Genomic DNA, 7,500 nt, shown 5'->3' with positions numbered 1-7,500 from the left:
TTTCCGGTTCACCAGTTCCCGTTTTGGACTTAGTCTCTGCGGGCCGTTTCTCATCTTTTGGTTCATCAGTTCCCCTCTTTTAATAATTTTTTGGCTGCTTTCGTTTGATCATTTCCCTGCCTTCTGGGTAACTTTTCCACCTTAGGACTTCATCGCCGCACATTGTTTTCGACTTCTGGTTGATCATTTCACCCCTTTTAATCATTTTTGTAACTTTTGGTTAACCATTTCACCCAGCTTCTGGTTAACCATTTCCCCTTTGGGACTTAGTCTGTGAGCATTCTTTTGGGATTCTGGTTAACCATTTGCCAATTTTTAAAAAATGTTGCCACTTTTGTTTAATGCTTTCTGGTCAACCTTTCCCTCTTTCAGACTTCACCGCGGCACATTGCTTCAGCCTCCTGGTTAATCATTTCACCCCTTTTAATCATTTTTGCAACTTTTGGTTAACCATTTCCCCCAGCTTCTGGTTAACCATTTCCCCTTTGGGACTTGGTCTCTGAGCATTCTTTTGGGATTCTGGTTAATCATTTGCCAATTTTTAAAAAATGTTGCCACTTTTGTTTAATGCTTTCTGGTCAACCTTTCCCTCTTTCAGACTTCACCGCGGCACATTGCTTCAGCCTCCTGGTTAATCATTTCACCCCTTTTAATCATTTTTGCAACTTTTGGTTAACCATTTCCCCCAGCTTCTGGTTAACCATTTCCCCTTTGGGACTTGGTCTCTGAGCATTCTTTTGGGATTCTGGTTAATCATTTGCCACTTTTTTAAAAATGTTGCCACTTTTGTTTAATGCTTTCTGGTCAACCTTTCCCTCTTTCAGACTTCACCGCGGCACATTGCTTCAGCCTCCTGGTTAATCATTTCACCCCTTTTAATCATTTTTGCAACTTTTGGTTAACCATTTCCCCCAGCTTCTGGTTAACCATTTCCCCTTTGGGACTTAGTCTCTGAGCATTCTTTTGGGATTCTGGTTAATCATTTGCCAATTTTTTAAAAATGTTGCCACTTTTGTTTAATGCTTTCTGGTCAACCTTTCCCTCTTTCAGACTTCACCGCGGCACATTGCTTTAGCCTCCTGGTTAATCATTTCACCCCTTTTAATCATTTTTGCAACTTTTGGTTAACCATTTCCCCCAGCTTCTGGTTAACCATTTCCCCTTTGGGACTTAGTCTCTGAGCATTCTTTTGGGATTCTGGTTAATCATTTGCCACTTTTTTAAAAATGTTGCCGCTTTTGTTTAATGCTTTCCCTGCTTTGTGGTCAACCTTTTCCCCTTTAGGACTTCACCGCGGCACATTGCTTCAGCCTCCTGGTTAATCATTTCACCCCTTTTAATCATTTTTGCAACTTTTGGTTAACCATTTCCCCCAGCTTCTGGTTAACCATTTCCCCTTTGGGACTTGGTCTCTGAGCATTCTTTTGGGATTCTGGTTAATCATTTGCCACTTTTTAAAAAATGTTGCCGCTTTTGTTTAATGCTTTCCCTGCTTTCTGGTCAACCTTTTCCCCTTTAGGACTTCACCGCAGCACATTGCTTTAGCCTCCTGGTTAATCATTTCACCCCTTTTAATCATTTTTGCAACTTTTGGTTAACCATTTCCCCCAGCTTCTGGTTAACCATTTCCCCTTTGGGACTTAGTCTCTGAGCATTCTTTTGGGATTCTGGTTAACCATTTGCCAATTTTTTTAAAATGTTGCCACTTTTGTTTAATGCTTTCTGGTCAACCTTTCCCTCTTTCAGACTTCACCGCCGCACATAATTTTCGACTTCTGGTTGATCATTTCACCCCTTTTAATCATTTTTGCAACTTTTGGTTAACCATTTCCCCCAGCTTCTGGTTAACCATTTCCCCTTTGGGACTTAGTCCCTGAGCATTCTTTTGGGATTCTGGTTAATCATTTGCCACTTTTTTAAAAATTTTGCCGCTTTTGTTTAATCGTTTCCCTGCTATGTGGTCAACCTTTTCCCCTTTCAGACTTCATCGCCGCGCATTGTTGTCGACTTCTGGTTAATCATTTTTCCCCTTTAAATCTTTTTTTGCCACTTTTGGTTAACCATTTCACCCAGCTTCTGGTTAACCATTTGCCCCATTTTACTGAATTTTTCCGCTTTGGTTTAATCATTTCCCTGCTTTCTTGTCAACCTTTTCCCCTTTTGGACTTCGCCGCCGCACTTTGCTTTTGCCTTCTGGTTAAACATTTCTCCCCTTTTAATCCTTTTTCCCACTTTTGGTTCACCAGTTCACCCAGCTTCTGGTTCACCATTTCCCCTTTGGGACTTAAGTCTCTGAGCATTCTTTTGGGATTCTGGTTAACCATTTGCCACTTTTTAAAAAATGTTGCTGCTTTTGTTTAATGCTTTCCCTGCTTTCTGGTCAACCTTTTCCTCTTTCCGACTTCATCGCCGCACCTTGTTTACGACATCCGGTTAAACATTTCTCCCCTTTCAATCCTTTTTGCCACTTTTGGTTAAGCAGTTCAACCAGCTTCTGGTTAACCATTTGCCCCTTCTTACTGAATTTTTCTGCTTTTGTTTAATCATTTCCCTGCTTTATGGTCAACCTTTTCCCCTTTAGGACTTCGCCGCCGCACTTTGCTTTCGCCTTCTGGTTAATCATTTCACAACATTTTAATCCTTTTTCCCACTTTTGGTTAAACAGTTCACCCAGCTTCTGGTTAACCATTTGCCCCTTTGGGACTTAAGTCTCTGAGCATTATTTTGGGATTCTGGTTAACCATTTGCCACTTTTTAAAAAATGTTGCCGCTTTTGTTTAATCGTTTCCCTGCTTTCTGGTCAACCTTTTCTCCTTTAGGACTTCGCCGCCGCACTTTGCTTTCGCCTTCTGGTTAATCATTTCACCCCTTTTAATCCTTTTTCCCACTTTTGGTTAAACAGTTCACCCAGCTTCTGGTTAACCATTTGCCCCTTTGGGACTTAAGTCTCTGAGCATTCTTTTGGGATTCTGGTTCACCATTTGTCCCTTTTTAAAAGATATTGCTGCTTCTGTTTAATCCTTTCCCTGCTTTGCGGTCAACCTTTTCCTCTTTCAGACTTCATCGCCGCGCATTGTTTTCGACATCTGGTTCAACATTTCTCCCCTTTTAATCCTCTTTCCCACTTTTGGTTAAGCAGTTCACCCAACTTCTGGTTAACCATTTGCCCCTTTTTACTGAATTTTTCTGCTTTGGTTTAATCATTTCCCTGCTTTATGGTCAACCTTTTCCCCTTTAGGACTTTGACGCGGCACATTGCTTTCGCCTTCTGGTTAATCATTTCACCCCTTTTAATCCTTTTTCCCACTTTTGGTTAAACAGTTCACCCAGCTACTGGTTAACCATTTCCCCTTTGGCACTTAAGTCTCTGAGCATTCTTTTGGGATTCTGGTAAACCATTTGTCCCTTTTTAAAAAATGCTGCTGCTTTTGTTTAATGCTTGCCCTGCTTTGCGGTCGATCATTTCACCCCTTTTAATCCATTTTTGCCACTTTGGGTTAAACAGTTCACACAACTTCTGGTTCACCATTTCACATTTCGGAACTTTTATTCCCACCATTACTTTGGGCTTCTGGTTCATCATTTCACGCTGTTTTACAAATCTTTGCCGCTTCACTTTTAATCCACAAACCGTGGCTCGCTTTCGGGTGGGGGGGGGGTAGCGGGTTTGGGCCGGGCACTCGACATCCCGGTGTGCGACCGGGTTCGTTCTGGTACCGCTCGGTGCCCCTCGTCCTGCTCTTGCCGCGGAAGCAAACCAGACGACCGTCGGTCTCACGCCCGAGGGGAGAGGAGGCGGAAAGCGGTTTGCAGCCTTTCGCTGTACCTCCGGCGGGCAGCGCCGCACCTCCGAGTGCTCGGTACCGTTCGCTGCGCCTCGTCCGGCCGCACGCAGCGAGCCAAACCCGGAGGAAATCGGCCTGTGCCTTCTCGAGATATGGGCCTCCGGGTGGGACGGACAAACCGGGGCCCCGAGCTCGCTTTCGGCGGCCCGGCACTCGACTTCCCGGTGTCCGAACGTGATCCTTCCGGTACCCTTCGGTGCCCCTTGCCCGACTCCAGCTCCCGTGCTGAAGCGGAGTCGGTCGGCCTGACGGCCGCCGAGTTAGCCAGCGGAAAGCGGTGCGCAGCCTTTCGCTTGCAGCTCCGGCGGGCAGCGCCGCACCTCCGGCTGCTCAGTGCCGTCCGCTGCTCCCCTTCCGGCTGCACGCAGCGAACCATACCCGGAGGAAATCGGCCTCGGCCTTCCGGAGATATGGGCCTGCGAGTGGGACCAATAAATCGGTGCACATTTCCGGCTCGGTTTCCGGCCTCGGCACTATCAGTTCACGCCGTCCGACCGACGTCGTTCTGGCACGGTTCCGTTGCTCCTTGATCCGGTCCAGCCACGGTAATCAGCCGAAGATGGTGGGGGGGGGACACATTGCCCGCCGAGTTAGCCGGAGGAAATCGGCCTCGGACTTCCTCAGATATCAGCCTCCGGGTGGGACAGACAAACCGGGGACCCGAGCACGCTTTCGGCGGCCCGCTGGTCGACTTCCCGGTGTGCGACCGGGTTCGTTCCGGTACCGTTCGCTGCCCCTCGTCCTGCTCTAGCCGCGGAGACAAACCCGACGACCGTCGGTCTCACGCCCGCGGAGGGAGGTGGCGGAAAGTGGTTTGCAGCCTTTCGCTGTACCTCCGGCGGGCAGCGCCCGACCTCCGAGTGCTCGGTACCGTCCGCTGCGCCTGGTCCTGCCGCACACAACGAGCCATACCCGGTGGAAATCGGCCTGTGCCTTCCAGAGATATGGGCCTCCGGGTGGGACGGACAAACCGGGGCCCCGTGCTCGCTTTCGGCGGCCCGCTAGTCGACTTCCCGGTGTGCGACCGGGTTCCTTCCGGTACCGTTCGCTGCCCCTCGTCCTGCTCTAGCCGCGGAAACAAACCCGACGACCGTCGGTCTCACGCCCGCGGAGGGAGGCGGCGGAAAGTGGTTTGCAGCCTTTCGCTGTACCTCCGGCGGGCAGCGCCCGACCTCCGAGTGCTCGGTACCGTCCGCTGCGCCTGGTCCGGCCGCACGCAACGAGCCATACCCGGAGGAAATCGGCCTGTGCCTTCCGGAGATATGGGCCTCCGGGTGGGACGGACAAACCGGGACCCCGTGCTCGCTTTCGGCGGCCCGGCACTCGACTTCCCGGTGTGCGAACGTCATCCTTCCGGTACCCAACCGTGCCCCTTGCCCCACTCTAGCTCCGGTGCTAAAGCGGAGTCGGTCGGTCTCACGGACGCCGAGTTACCAGGCGGAAAGCGGTGCGCAGCCTTTCGCTGTCACTCCGGCGGGCTGCACCGCATCTCCGAGTGCTCGGTACCGTACGCTGCGCCGCCTCCTGCCGCACGCAACGAGCCAGACCCGGAGGAAATCGGCCTCGGCGTTCCGGAGTTATCCGCCTCCGAGTGGGCCTGACCAAGCGGGGTGAACTGGAAATCATTAACCAACGTACTTCCAGGTTTTCACCCGCAGAGGGCAGCACTCTCTTCTCCGTTTTAAACTGGGCCGACCCGGCTCCGTTTCGAGACCCGGCACTCGACTTCCCGGTGTGCGACCGGGTTCGTTCCGGTACCGTTCGCTGCCCCTCGTCCTGCTCTAGCCGCGGAACCAAACCCGACGACCGTCGGTCTCACGCCCGCGGAGGGAGGCGGCGGAAAGTGGTTTGCAGCCTTTCGCTGTACCTCCGGCGGGCAGCGCCCGACCTCCGAGTGCTCGGTACCGTCCGCTGCGCCTGGTCCTGCCGCACACAACGAGCCATACCCGGTGGAAATCGGCCTGTGCCTTCCAGAGATATGGGCCTCCGGGTGGGACGGACAAACCGGGGCCCCGTGCTCGCTTTCGGCGGCCCGCTAGTCGACTTCCCGGTGTGCGACCGGGTTCGTTCCGGTACCGTTCGCTGCCCCTCGTCCTGCTCTAGCCGGGGAAACAAACCCGACGACCGTCGGTCTCACGCCCGCGGAGGGAGGCGGCGGAAAGTGGTTTGCAGCCTTTCGCTGTACCTCCGGCGGGCAGCGCCCGACCTCCGAGTGCTCGGTACCATCCGCTGCGCCTGGTCCGGCCGCACACAACGAGCCATACCCGGTGGAAATCGGCCTGTGCCTTCCGGAGATATGGGCCTCCGGGTGGGACGGACAAACCGGGGCCCCGAGCGGTGGCACCCTGCTCGCTTTCGGCGGCCCGGCACTCGACTTCCCGGTGTGCGAACGTCATCGTTCCGGTACCCTTCGGTGCCCCTTGCCCCACTCTAGCTCCGGTGCTAAAGCGGAGTCGGTCGGTCTCACGGACGCCGAGTTAGCAGGCGGAAAGCGGTGCGCAGCCTTTCGCTGTCACTCCGGCGGGCAGCACCGCACCTCCGAGTGCTCGGTACCGTACGCTGCGCCGCCTCCTGCCGCACGCAACGAGCCATACCCGCAGGAAATCGGCCTCGGCGTTCCGGAGTTATCCGCCTCCGAGTGGGCCTGACCAAGCGGGGTGAACTGGAAATCATTAACCAACGTACTTCCAGGTTTTCACCCGCAGAGGGCAGCACTCTCTTCTCCGTTTTAAACTGGGCCGACCCGGCTCCGTTTCGAGACCCGGCACTCGACTTCCCGGTGTGCGACCGGGTTCGTTCCGGTACCGTTCGCTGCCCCTCGTCCTGCTCGAGCCGCGGAACCAAACCCGATGACCGTCGGTCTCACGCCCGCGGAGGGTGGCGGCGGAAAGTGGTTTGCAGCCTTTCGCTGTACCTCCGGCGGGCAGCGCCGGACCTCCGAGTGCTCGGTACCGTCCGCTGCGCCTGGTCCGGCCGCACACAACGAGCCATACCCGGAGGAAATCGGCCTGTGCCTTCCGGAGATATGGGCCTCCGGGTGGGACGGACAAACCGGGGCCCCGAGCGGTGGCACCCTACTCGCTTTCAGCGGCCCGGCACTCGACTTCCCGGTGTGCGAACGTGATCGTTCCGGTACCCAACGGTGCCCCTTGCCCCACTCTAGCTCCGGCGGTAAAGCGGAGTCGGTCGGTCTCACAGACGCCGAGTTACCAGGCGGAAAGCGGTGCGCAGCCTTTCGCTGTCACTCCGGCGGGCAGCGCCGCACCTCCGAGTGCTCGGTACCGTCCGCTGCGCCTGGTCCGGCCGCACACAACGAGCCATACCCGGTGGAAATCGGCCTTTGCCTTCCGGAGATATGGGCCTCCGGGTGGGACGGACAAACCGGGGCCCCGAGCTCGCTTTCAGCGGCCCGGCACTCGACTTCCCGGTGTGCGAACGTCATCCTTCCGGTACTCAACCGTGCCCCTTGCCCCACTCTAGCTCCGGCGGTAAAGCGAAGTCGGTCGGTCTCACGGACGCCGAGTTAGCAGGCGGAAAGCGGTGCGCAGCCTTTCGCTGTCACTCCGGCGGGCTGCACCGCATCTCCGAGTGCTCGGTACCGTACGCTGCGCCGCCTCCTGCCGCACGCAACGAGCCATACCCGGAGGAAATCGGC

Source organism: Heptranchias perlo, unplaced genomic scaffold (assembly GCF_035084215.1).
Source record: "Heptranchias perlo isolate sHepPer1 unplaced genomic scaffold, sHepPer1.hap1 HAP1_SCAFFOLD_589, whole genome shotgun sequence".
NCBI classification, from domain to species: domain Eukaryota; kingdom Metazoa; phylum Chordata; class Chondrichthyes; order Hexanchiformes; family Hexanchidae; genus Heptranchias; species Heptranchias perlo.
Note: the sequence above shows the minus strand (reverse complement) of the source record.